The sequence below is a fragment of the Triturus cristatus genome, chromosome 4_2 (genome assembly GCF_964204655.1).
Source record: "Triturus cristatus chromosome 4_2, aTriCri1.1, whole genome shotgun sequence".
NCBI classification, from domain to species: Eukaryota; Metazoa; Chordata; class Amphibia; order Caudata; family Salamandridae; genus Triturus; species Triturus cristatus.
Genome location: NC_140586.1, coordinates 31,162,699 through 31,176,571, shown reverse-complemented (window position 1 = coordinate 31,176,571; position 13,873 = coordinate 31,162,699). Strand labels below are relative to the sequence as shown.

The following is a 13,873-nucleotide window of genomic DNA, read 5'->3' as shown; positions in this document are numbered from 1 at the left end:
ATAGCGGTTAATCCTAAGGGTTGAATGGTTGTATCTTAGGCAAGACCAAATTATACGAGTCGGGGATTCCTTTTCCATGCATCCCATCCAACATAAAGGGCTTCCTCCCATCTTCATTTTGGCTAGTAGCGTTGGGATATAGTGCCATCTGTATAGAACTTTACACATTGACTCCCTCCATCCTGCATGAGACTCAAAGTTGTTGGTCAGAATCATAATGACCTCCCACTCACAGTCTTGTTTATTGGCCCATTCTTTCTACCAAGCCTGCAGGAATGCAATCTTGGCGGTGCCTCGATTAACACTGAGGATGTAGTAGATAATGCATTTGGCATGTTTGTCTCCAGTGAAGTGCAAGAGGTATTTTTCAAAAGGTGCGAGGACTCTTGCACTTCCCTGTGTAAATCTAAGATCTAGTAGCCAATGGTGATGCTGCAAATAGCAATATTTTTCAGTCTTTGGAAGAGTAGATTCCTCTTTTAGCTGCTAAAAGCATTTTACCAACCCCTGTGTGAGCGTGTCCCTCAGTGTCTTGCATCCCTCTTCCTAGTCATTTGCAATAGGAGATTAATTTCAGACCGGGCGTAAATTGAAGACTACCCCTGAGAGGTGTAAACAGGAATAGGAAAGAGGTGAGGTCATATTTGATTCCTACCCTATCCCAAGCATCTAGTGTGGCCCTTGTGACTGAAGCGATCTAGAGTATCTTTGGCCACTCAGATTTAAGTTGCCATGAAATATCCAATAGGGGGCCCACTGCCACTGTGTGGTTGATCGTACACCATCCCTTTTCAGTTTCTCTCCTTGTCCAATGAATGAGGAAGCGGAAGTGAGCAGCTGCATAATAATGGGAAAGGTAAGGAATCCCCAATCACCCCACCCTAGGCACAGTCTCAGCGTGCTCGGCTTCCAAACTATTCACTCTGCTATGCCCTGCCAAAGCAAAGAGGCACACTTCGATTGGAGGTCGGCAATATCATCAGATGGGATCCAGAGGACCAAGGTCTGAAACAGATAGAGGATGCTAGGCAATATAGTCATTTTATAGGCCGCGAGTCTACCTAAGAGGGACAGAGTTTTGCATTTCCAGCCAATAAGCTTAGCTCAGATTCCTCGCTTCAATTGTTATAAATTGATTTTCATAGTTTTATCTAGGGGAGATGCCAGTGCTAGGCCCATGCAGTCTATGTACGTGAAAGTCCAACATAGGGAAGTGAGTGATTGCACTTGTTGAGTCAATGGCCTAGGGGCCGACACACACAGAATTTCGGATTTAGTGACATTGATTTTAAACCCCAAAACCTTTTGATAGAGTTTAAGTTACTCAAGCACCTGAGGAAGGGAGCCAGCAGGTTCAGTCAGTAACAATAGGATGTCATCAGCGAACACAGTCAGTTTCAGGTCTTGTTGACCAAATCGAATTCCTTTAACCAAGGGAGACAAAGAGGAGGTGAGAGAGGGGGCACTCTTGCTTCGCTCCCCGGTTGAATTCCACCCAATCCGAAAAGAGTCAGTTAACCTGGATTCTGGTTCCTGGGGCTTGGTAGCCTGCCAAAAGCCCGGGTTTGAGAGAGTCACCTATGCCCACTATTCGCAAAAAATCAGAAATGAAATCTGAATCGAGTCTAACAAGCGCTCTTTCAGCGTAAAGGGTGACCATGACTGAGTGTTTAGATCACTTAGCCCCGATGTCCAGGATGTGGAGAGCCTTCGTGTTGTTGCCAGCTTGGTGCTCTTGAATAAAGCCAGACTGGTCGGGATTTTATCAGGTCAACTATTAGTGGTTGTAGCCGTGGGGTACCTATTTGAGTAAGAATTTAGGCATCCACGTTGAGGAGAGTGATGGGGCTATATGATTCACATTAGCTAGGGTCCTTGCTAGGTTTGAGAATCAGAGATATGGTAAATCCAGCCACAGTGAGAGTTACCCTACCTTCCCAACTTACCTCCGGGTAGACTTTGAGGAGTAAGGGCAGGAGTGTCGGGGCAAAGCACTTATAAAAGGCTGCTGTAAACCCATCTGGGCTCGGTGCCTTAGATGGCTGCAGGTGGAATATGGTCGCAAGGATTTCTTCCTTTACTGGTCAATCTAACGTCTCTTGGTCTAATTGGCTTAACGTAGGTAGCTGGGCTTCCGATGGGTACTATGAGCGCTGCTGTGGGTCTGTTTACTTTTGGTGTAAAGTTATGTATAGGAAGTACGAATGCATTCAGCCATCTCTCTATCGCCTGTGTACATCTGTTCCGGGGGGTGGGGTTGGAGGCAAATTAACCTATGACAGTTTTGGCACAATAGGAGGGTAATAAATTTGCTGAAAGTGTGCCTCATTTGTTACAATGTTTATAGTATTTATTGTTGAGATGGGCCAGCAAATACGCCAACCAATCGGCTTCTCAGGCTTCGATTTGGCTGCGGACCATGATAACTTTTCTCCATAGTTTTAGGGAATAAGATCTCCGAAATTACAGCTTCTCTGCTATAAAAATGCCACAGAGAATTGCATTCAATGCGTCCCAGAATAGTGCCCTACCTAATGTCATTATGGGTTAAGTAGTCTTTGATACAGCTCTTAATATTAATAATGGTCACATGATCTCTCAATAAGTAGTCTTGGAGACTCCAGGTGATCTTAGTCTCAGACCCTCGAGATCCCACACTGGCTAGGGTACAAGAAACTAGGCCGTGACCAGAGTGTTGGGGGCATTGGGTGGAGTCTGGAGTCTGTCAAACCAGGGACCAGGCATTGATTGAGGAGAAAGTAATCTAGTCTAGTGTATGTTTAATGCCCCCCCAAGTAGCGGGAGTAATCTTGCAGTAATAGGTATGGTCCTTCAGGCATCAACCAGACACAATTCCTCTAGTAATGTTTTACCTGTGGCTGATAGGACTGCTTAGCCCTTCTCCCAGTGTGGTTACTTTCAACCATCTGGAGAAGTGCTAAATTGAGGTCACCTCTGAGGATAAGTGGCGTAGTCGAGCAGGTCGAGATGGTACGAAATGTGTCCGAAAGTAGGGCTCTTTTTTTAATTGGGGCTATAGACCAACGCCAGAGTAAGTGGTTGAATTCTCAGAGAGCCTTGAAGGGTCACACACCTCCTGTTGGTGTCTAAAAGGGTCCACTCCATCACAAGTGGGCAGTGGAGATGTATTGGGATGCCCACACCAGCTGTTTTCTTTCTACATTAGGAAAAATATCGTCTGTGGAGTAATCTCTTGACTTCAAGAGGGAATGGTCGAGTTGTAGACGGGTGTGTTTCTAGCAGAATGCCAATATCAGCGTGTAGGAGGGTCAGTTCAAGGAGAAAGAGTGTTGTTTAATTGGATTAGTAAGACCCCTTACATTGTATGTGATGATGTTAAGTGTACTGGTAACTATGTTTGTGTCGAGTAATGGTGCTGTGTTTTCCAATGGAAAGGCATGGAATGGGAGCTGTGTGGGTGAGCGACTAGGGGCGGACGCTTAACCCCTGCCAATACCCCAAAACTCCCAAAATTACAAGAACATCAATAGTAAACATTAGGAAGGAGGGCCAGTCGAACACCAACCCAGCAAGAGGGAGAAAAGAAGAAACTTCGCAAAGAAGGTTTTCGCAGCCTGCTTAATGCAGTAGGGGTTAGCCTAAAAAGTACCAGTTCCCAAAAGGGGGAGTAAAGGCTGCTGTCAACACTGGATCAGAGTGAAACACATCCAAGCCAACGATGTATCTCTCCAATTCACATAGGCTGTATGGACTCTGCAGATCTCCAGGGCAACATTTCCCCTTGGCACCATCGTTTTTGTCGGCCGCCAGGACAATCAGACTTTGTTGCCTCTACCTCTGGGGTAGGAGAGGGTGAAGTAGACAGGTGGAATGTTGTGGGTTGCTCACTCTGAAATTGTTCCAGAACCGCTTTATTTCCTTTTGCTTGGGAGGATACAGTCTATGCCTTCATCGCACAAGTGTCTACCGTAGGCTCCTCAGGTGTTGCGATCTCAGTCGCATCTCCACTTCCGCGTCTGGAATAGGAATAAGAAGGTTTAGTGCTTGACCGGCTTCCCATTGAGACTTAGTGGCCCAACATTTACCCTGCCATTCAAACATTAGGCGGAAGGGATGCCCCTATCAGTATCTGACACTGTTCTCCCTCAGGGATGTGGTAACTGGTCTAAAGGTTCTGCGCTTGATCTTCGTGATCATTGATAAATCCTGGAAGATTGGAATGTCGTCACCATTATAGTGGATCAGTCCACCTAGTCTTGCCACTTCCAAGATCTCTTCATTATCCTCAAAATGGAGGAAACAAACCAATTTGTTAGGGGGCAACTTGGAGTTTGGGGCTCAAGTCCCAGCTCTGTGGGCCCTGCCAATGCGATGCCCAATCTGTTCGGTTTGTTATCAAGAAATGTCTCTGCCAGGCCCTGGATAAAACTTCTCATATCTTTATTCTGCTTGCCTGTGGACCCACCTCTGATCCAGAGGTTGCAATGGCGGAACAGATTTTCCATATCCGCTTGCTTTTTTTGGGAGCACGATCTGTTATTAGTTCATGGTCACCAGGCGGGAGCGATATTCCTCCAAATTCAGGGAACATTCGTCTTGAGTCATTTCTGAAGAGTCCAGTCTACCTTCCAGGTCTTGTAGGTCCTGCTGGAGCTCACAACGGTTCTATTCAAGATTTGCTCGGATGGCGCCAAGTTCATTCTTGACCTCCATGAAGAAATGTACCATAAAGCTTTGGGGCAGGGATTCTACGGAGTCATTGAACAATGCTTGGGATCATGGAACCTTAGTGGGCAGGGACTGAGTCATCCTACCACCTAAGTATCCATGAGCCCGGGGACCAACTAGCTATAGTGTCTCACTTGCCCTCCTACTCACCGACAGAGGAACAAGTGATTAGACACCCCAAAACACAACACTCCTGACCCTCCTAGGAATCGCGGTTACAGGACACACCCTTACGCTCTCACTCTCGTACCAGTCCACAATAAGATTAGACAGAGACATTGGAAAAGTTGAAAATGTTTATTTTAACTAACGTGCTCTAGTATGCAGTATACGTGCCACAACAAGTAGACAAATGCCTAACACAATTATGGCCAGCATAGCAAGTAGTCCGTAATTCATAAAAGGTGCTGTCATTATATAAGACAGTGAGACCTAACCGCCCTCCCCTAATTATATAGTAGAAGATCTCTGGGTGTTTAGCAGCAGACCCCGTACCTCATTCTATAGGTGGAAGATCTACATCACAGGTGCGGTCACCCTCCCTTCTCTGGAAAGATCCCTCTCCAACTGTGTGTTACCCACCTGTGTATACCTATATAACCAAAGTACATGTCCATAAACAACAGCTGCATTTGCATGTTTTGTCTAGTTGCTAGGGCCTGCCCAGAACATAACAAGGGGCTTTGTTGTTCGACCTTGTCTGCGGTGTTCAGACTAAATCCCAGGAAAGAGCAGAACGCAAAACAGTATGTTCTGTGTGAAAGTTGCAATGTGACACAAAGCAAAAATATGTTCGTCTAGTAACGTGAACAAAGCAGAGTACAATCTGGCACGGGCTCATGTTAACTTAGGGAAAATGACAACGGCTACCTGGACCATATGACCGCTTTTAGAGGGAATTTTTTTGTTCTCTCCAAATGCCTCAGGCTCTGGTACATCTGCATGGGTAGCTTACGACCTAGCTCCCCTTTCTTTGTGGGAGGGACCTGAAAGAGGTCCTTGATGGCCAATTTAAGATTGGGTCACATGGCTGCGATGACCGTTATGTTATCTACTGTGGGGAGTTTCCGGTTTGTATAGAGGGAATTATACCGGCAAATGATGGGCGAGAGTCCAGCTGGCAAACTATTCCTATGTGCAGGCCAATGGGCACACAGGGCAAGTCACAGTTGGGTCCGGCCCATGTAGTGTACTCTGACGGTAATAAATAACAACAAAAGCTTCTCCCTAAAATAACTTTTTAAACATGGCAATGCATCCAAAAATATACAAGTCCCATAGACCAATTAATTCAAATGTTGAAGTATTTATGATATTTTTATATATATTTGTGATATCTGAAAATGAAGTTATGTAAATGATGTGTATATTTTTCTGATAATACATTTTGTAAATTAATTGGTCTATGGGATTTGTATATTTTTGGATGCATTACCATGTTTAAAAAGTAATATTAGGGAGAAGCTTTTGTTGTTATCTTTTGTTGTTATTTATTGCATTTTCCCTGCTCTCTTCTCCCTATTAATTGAGCTACCAGGAACCCTTTCATGTGTTTTTTGTGTACTCTGAGGGTAGCAGATCAGGAAACTCTTGGCCACCGAACAGTATGGTGTGGGTGTCTCCACTTCTGGGAGGGCGGCAGCGCTAATCCAATAAAATGGTTTGAGTTCATGACAGCTCACGATTGTCCCAATTTAGTAGCAAATCACTCCAGAGGAAGCCCCACCCCTCGGAACGTCCCAGTGTGCACCTCTGGCTCTCACTGTGATCCAGATGCCGAGAGGACTATCCAGTCACCGTGTACCACAGGGCGCCATGCCTGGGGCCCCCTTGCAGAGCGCAGATTGTAGGGTGGACTAAGCTGGGGTCTACCTGCTCCAAGCTGTCCCCATGCAGTGAGGGGACCCCTCCAAAGTGTGGAGGCCAGCCGTCAGTGCAGCGGGTCAGCTGGCTGTTATAGGCAGGTCCAGGGAACCAGTCTGGGGTCAGGTATTCCGAAAGGGGACTCGGTGGGCTTCTCCCACGTCTCGCACACTATCGTCCCTCATCGCTGTTCCGGCTCCATGGATGGCTGTAAAATGAAGGAAGGGGATCTCTGGTCTTCTGGACCCCACCTGATCCTGCGGTTGTGATGGCACTGCTGTTCTTCACCTCTGGGCCACACCAGTTCAGCCAGGCCAGTTAGGTGATCCTCTGCAGGGGGAGAGCGGACCACAATCAGGTTGGACCCACTCATCCTCTTTTCAGTTGGTTGGACATGCTGGCTCAGCATGCCACCATCTTGAATGCGTGTTGGCAAGGCACAGCATGCTCTGCTCGCTGCTAAGCCGCTCTTCCTTTGGGCCCCACCACCAGCAACAAACACAGAGGCTCTCCAGAGTTAGCCCCCCCCCCCCCCCCCCCCCCGTCAGCATGAATAAGGCTTTTGGGGAGTATGATGGACGCTCAGATGAGTGGGACATATGCAAGCACTACAGGCTCAGACATCTGTCGCCATCTTGGGCTCGTCCACCTCCTCAGACTTACAATTTTAAGCGATTTGTGGCTGGTGTTGTTTGCCTTTATTCTGAATACATGACTGTAACTGTTATTATTAAAGGCAGAGCCTGGCCACAAGTTAAACTAGATCAACAGCAGTAACCTATCCGACAAAGTCCAGCATGCCATAACAGGACGTCACCCATCCCAACAAGCTAGTCAGAGTCATCACATAAGAAAATGGTCACTTACATGTAACAACGGTTTTGAAGCTTAAAGACATTGTAGATTCATGGTTTACACAGGTCTACAATCAGGAGAGTGCATACATTTTACTGTACACTTATTACATTCTGTAAAAAGAACTTCCATACGTCCTTGATTACTCCTTCACAATGTTGCATAAGTTAAGGCCTTATTTAGCTGGTGCTTTTATGCACAAGCGTTGCTGTGAAGGTTTATTAAGAAAACCATTGCACTGCTCTATTTTATAGGTTGTGTTTTTCCTTCCTTCCCCCACCTCCTCCCTCCGTGATCCTGCGGCTGCCTTCCCCTTTCCAGCCTTTCTCTCATCGTATTCTGTCACCGATACACGGGATGTTTTTGGATCGCTGGTCCCCAACCGGTTTGTCTATCTCTCACTTTGACTCGGTTGCCATCTGTAGTGCTGTGCTTAATTTTATTAGAACTGCATTATCAATTAGCAAACGTTATGAATTGTGTTAGGAAATCCGGGTAAGGCGATTGAAGGGTTTAAATCCATGCAGTTATTTTCGGATAGTGATAAAATACGCTGAAAGCTTAAGATCATGTTTTAAATTTTTATATTGTGAAATCTAAGTATTTATCCACCCCAAATGTTGTATTGGAAAATGTTAAAGATATTTTATGTATGATGCTCACTTTATGATTCAATGAATCGAATAAAGTTTATTTGATGATGACTGCTTTGTCCCCCTGAAGTACTTTCCCCCTTGCTGGTCTGCCTGACACTATCTGCTTTCCTTACCTCTTTTTACCATTCCCCCTCTACCTTCCATTCCCCATCAGACGTGTGTCCTGGCTGTGCTATGTGCTAATAACTCATGTTATTGTGTAATGACTGTTTTTCGCCAATGTTTATACTTGGCTCCTGTAACTCTTGTAATTTTGTAACCTGCAACTAGCTGATTCCTCATGTAAAGCGCTCTGATACCTCCGGGTCTAGCCAGCGCTATATAAAACTCTGCAAATAAATAAATAAAATAAATATAGGGATGCAGGATGGTGGAAATGTGAAACGTTAGCATCTTCAAGTTACAAATAGGTAACTTTTCTTTTTACATTTAGCATTGGTTAAAAAGAGTTTATGTTGCAATCAGTTTGGGGGTGAAATTAGTATGACATTAATTTAATTTACTAGAAACACCTGTTCCACCCGTTTGTCCAGTCTTTTATCTGTGTTCCAACTCATTAAAAGCATTTCTCAATGTTCAAATGGACAAAAACAAATCTGGAATACATGTATAACAGCATGTTTTTCTTCGAGATTTATTCTTTAAAAAAATATCCTCTAAATTAGAAGAAGACAATTATGCAGATGTGGTTTGCTATGGGAATTGTTGCAATTAATTTTCATATTCACCCAGTACAAACTACTCGTTATACAAGGTCTGCAATTAAATGTTACTGAGTCTTAATAAATCTCAGTGTAAGTAAAAGTTATTAAAACATTTATCGGGTTAGTGAGTTTCATTTGTAAGAATGAGATACACTGAAAAGTTGATTTATTTTAAACTGTGAGAAATATTTAATAACTATAGTTAAAAAACGAATAGACATACAAAGAAAAAACAATTAATTTACAATGCTTACTTATTAAATATGCATTTTTATTTTTTTGCAAAGAATATGTGTGAAGTTTATTGTGTTTAATAACTGGAAACTGTAAAATGAAATTTTGTGTCTAAAATAAAAACAGTTTGCCTTGAGAAAGTGACAAGCACTGTGAAACATTTGGCAGCATTACGTATTGGGATTAAAAGACTATGAAATGCAAGAACAATTACGTTTGAGATTTTTCTCAGGTTTCATGCCTCCATCTATTCTCTTTCTTAAATTCTGGGAAATCGCCTTCCATTGGAACATGGGTGGTTTCATCTAGGTGTGGCCTTGACTTTAGGCAGGCTATCTTTGTAAGTCACATGTACAAAATGTATGTTGAGCCAATTCCGCCCCCCCCCCCCCCCCATATCCCAGTCACTTAGGGATTCTCAATGGGTATTGCGTTCTTCAAATTTTTCCAAAGCCTCTTCCACAAGTTCCAAATAGTATGAAACGGCACATTTTGTCTGATTACGCTAAACAAAATAGACTACCATGATGGATGTTTCAAAACCCCATATCCTGCTAGTAAAACTGATGCCTGGTCTGGCGAACTCTTGATCACAATATTTATGAATTATAAGTCTTGATTGACAAATTCTTCTGCAGTTTGGGGATTTCACCCCACTCTGCTAACTTATAAAAAAAAATGTGTTGCATCAGCTCATGTCATGTACTCCACCGCCTCTGGCTTCTTGCTCTCCTTTTGCTACTGGACTACAAGGAAATCTTCAAAATATTCATGAGAAATGAGTTACGACTTCAAATAACAAATCGGGTACTGTAGCACAGGTGTACATCTTGAAAAATATATTCTTGGACTTGGATTGGGAAGTGACAGGTTTGAGGAAAACTATTTAGTTCCACTATCTGCTTTAACATAGGTAAAAAGTACTAGATGTATGCTTTTGAATAAGAGGTTAAGTTACACATCATTAACCTCCTCTCATTATTCTAGTCATGATGGAAAAATGTCCAGTGCTTGTTGCAACACTCTTGCAAATGTAATTAGGTTTTCTCATGGTGAGGAGGCCTCTTCTCTGGATTTCAGTCCTCACAGATGCTTTCCAATTCGTCCACAAACGTAGCTTCTTCTTCAGATAGACCAGAGTCGTCTTCTACATCTGGGTTAATGCCGTTTGCAGTATCTTCCTGACACTATACGTTTACAAAATGTCTGACAGGCTTGGCGCTTTTTTAAAAACGTTATGAAACACCCTAAAAAGTGTAAAGTGCATCTTAAGCCTCTTCAACTCTCATATCAATGTCAAAGTTCTGCACATTTTTCCCGCTTACCAGGCCCAATTAAAAACAGCTGAAATTCGTAAATAAACTACTATAGTGGTACATAAACTGCCCTCCTAGCAGCTACGAAGAATTGAGGGCAATTCTGGATAAAAGTGGTGCAGCTGCCTTGATCCTACTAGATCTAAGTGCCGCGTTTGACACCATCACACCTCAGGCATTGATTAAAAGACTAGCTGAAGCAGGCATTGGCAGCACAGCACTGAAATTGTTAACATATTCTCCCTACAATTGAACCTTTCAAGTACAAGAAGATAGGCAGTCAAACATCTTTTCCCTCAAGTGTGGAGTACCAGAGAGATATTTTTTTTTTATTTTGGTGCAACGCGGAGACCCACTGTGGTGATACTATGCAGGACCACTAATAGCAGAATGCTTAGAGGCCCAATGTGGGCGGGACATTCATACAATTTAAAACGAGGAACTGCAACTCTGTTAGCTAGTTTCCTGGCCGTGCTTGTGACCAATGACGTGTGAGCCCGAAACGCGCCAGGTTCTATTTCATGGCTTCAAGTTGTTTGGCGTGCTAACTACACCTTTGTTAAAAGAGGTTTATCCACCCGTGAGGCTCTTTCCAATTGAGGGCAACCTTTCTTGTGGAATTATTACGGCTGATCCAGCCGTGGAAATTGCCCGCCGCTTGAACGCGTACCAGATGACAGCATAAGCGTGTCTGTGTGGACCGGTGGTTTCTTTAATGAGGGCTATGATAATGGCAGAGAGCAGGCTGACATAATGATGCCAATCCACTGAGATTTTAATGTCTGCTTGAATTTTGGAGCAAAGTGGAGACCCACTTTGGTGGCACTATGCAGGATCCCAAAGTCCAGAATGCTTAGAGGCCCAATGTGGGTGGGACATTCATACAATTTAAAACGAGGAACTACAACTCTGTTGTGCTAACTGCACCTTCATTAAAAAAACTTATCAACCTGTGAAGCTCTTCCCAATTGAGGGCAAGATTTCTTGTGGAGCTATACATACATACAAACATTATATATATATATGGCATTAATCCTACCTGCAAGTGCGGTCGCACCGAGGGGCAAACTCTTTCTTTCATATATATATATATATATATACCATGCCGTGCGCGAGCGCAATTCTGATTCGAAACCAGGAAGTGTCGGCCGCCATTTTGTCTCTCGCACTCTGAGGGGGTGAAAAACAAATGTGGAGAACGTGAAAAGGGGGCAGGGTGGACAGTTCCTGACCCCCTAGCCGTGGTCAGGGGGTCCCAGAAGGACCCCCAAGGGCAAATGTTTTTGTTTTTTTTTCGAAAAATCACCGAGTGCGCGCACCCTGCGCGCACCACCCAAACGGAAAAAATTCTGCGAAGTTCGCGCAGCGTGCGCTCCGCGATTTTTCGAAAAAAAAAAATGGATTTGGCCCTTGGGGGCGAAGCGCTCCGTGCCCACGGCACGAACTGCGTAAAGTGTGCCACTGTGCGCGCACGGTGCGCGAAGCGTACCGTAAGCGCACGGCACGAACTGCGTAAAGTGGGCGCGCGGACGGTGCGCGAAGCGCACCGTGCACGCGCCGTGAAAAAGTTTTGTTTAAAAAAATATATTAATAAATACATAACTTAGCATTTAAAAAAACGTACAAATTCACTGAAAAAACCATAGGTTTCACACACGTTATAGTTAGGAATTAGCATTTAAAAAACCTTGCAAATTCACTTAAAAAACCATAGGTTTCACACATGTTATAGTTAGCTGGACATTTCACTCGTAAAAAACCAATGAAATTCCCCCGTTATAGTTACTGCAGGCAACTATAACTCACGCGACCGCAATCCTCTGCTGATGACGTCAGATATTACATCACTGTATTTAGACACTTATTTACCCATGTCTTCTTCCATTAATCTTTAGCTATACATATATTACAAATATTTATTTTTCATAAAGACACATATGTCATCAGTGATGTAATATCTGACGTCATCAGCAGAGGATTGCGGTCGCGTGAGTTATAGTTGCCTGCAGTAACTATAACGGGGGAATTTCATTGGTTTTTTACGAGTGAAATGTCCAGCTAACTATAATATGTGTGAAACCTATGGTTTTTTAAGTGAATTTGCAAGGTTTTTTAAATGCTAATTCGTAACTATAACGTGTGTGAAACCTATGGTTTTTAAAGTGAATTTGTAAGGTTTTTTAAATGCTAAGTTATGTATTTATGATTTTTTTTTTTTTCAGGTTTTTCACCGTGCGCGCACCGTGAATTTTTTTTATTTATTTATTTTTTAATCGCAAGGTGCGCTTTGCGCCCGGTGCACGCGCTGTGGGCGCTCGGTGCGTGCAGGGTGCGCGCACCTCGCGATTTTTAAAAAATAAAAAAGATTGTTTTTTTCTCCCTTGGGGGTCCTTCTGTGACCCCCTGACCAAGGCTAGGGGGTCAGGAACTGTCCACTCTGCCCCCTTTTCACGTTCTCCACCTTTTTTTTTTCACCCCCTCAGACTGCGAGAGACAAAATGGCGGCCGACACTTCCTGGTTTCGACCGATTCGAATGTTTACCGACATCTAACAACCAATCAGAATTGCGCTCGCGCACGGCAGGGTGCGCGCACAGTGCGCGCACGGTGCGCACATATAGATATTGATATGCTTTTAAATGCTATTTTCTCAGGAAATACTGAACAGATTTACACCAGACCTGCAAAAGGCACTTCCTTGACCTTATGGCTACCTCTCACGTAATTCTGTTCAGCCGTTCGGGCTGTAGCTGTGTCTAAAGGTCCTATGGAAAATAACATGGGGAAAACGCGTTTTGGGACCCCCCTTTTTTCTCGGCCCCCGCTTGACGAATCATCCCAAACTTTCAGGGTAGGAGCTGAGCGGAGCGCCCCATTAGTTTTGAAAATTTCGCGAGGATTCGTCAACCGGCGCCAAAGTTATTCAAAATAGAATTTTGAGATTTCCTATGGAAACTAGGTTGTAACTATAACTATCTACTGACGACCACCAGTAGATAATATATATATATATACATACACACATGTATACACACACACACCCATATACATAGATACACACACACACACACACATATATATATATATATATATGTATATATTTACTGAAAAAACCATAGGTTTCAGAGACATTTAGTTAGAAATTAGCATTTAAAAAAACCTTAGAAAGTCTCAGAAAAAAACATAGGTTTCAGGGGTGTTATAGTTAGCTGGCCATTTCACTAGTACAAAACCATAGAAATTCCTCTGTTATAGTTAGTTCTGCTAACTATAACTCTTGCGCCCGCAATGCACTGCTGATGAGGTCACATATTGCATCATTCATGACATGGTCAGTGACATCACTGATGACATCATCCACGTGACAATCTGATACACCTCATCATACACTAGTATAACCTCACTGTAAAATACATTGTACCATATTTGAAGCCATTGACACACCAATACCAGTTACTACATACCCACTCACTGATTCCTAAGTCTACACACACACACAACTACCCATTCAACAACAGAATCATTTATACATGCA

General features: G+C 43.6%; 1 protein-coding gene across 5 annotated transcripts in view; it reads right to left on the bottom strand.

The window, feature by feature from the left end:
• Positions 1-13,873, bottom strand: part of IKZF4 (IKAROS family zinc finger 4) — a 218,582-nt gene that overhangs the window by 146,951 nt on the left and 57,758 nt on the right. The window lies entirely within an intron of this gene.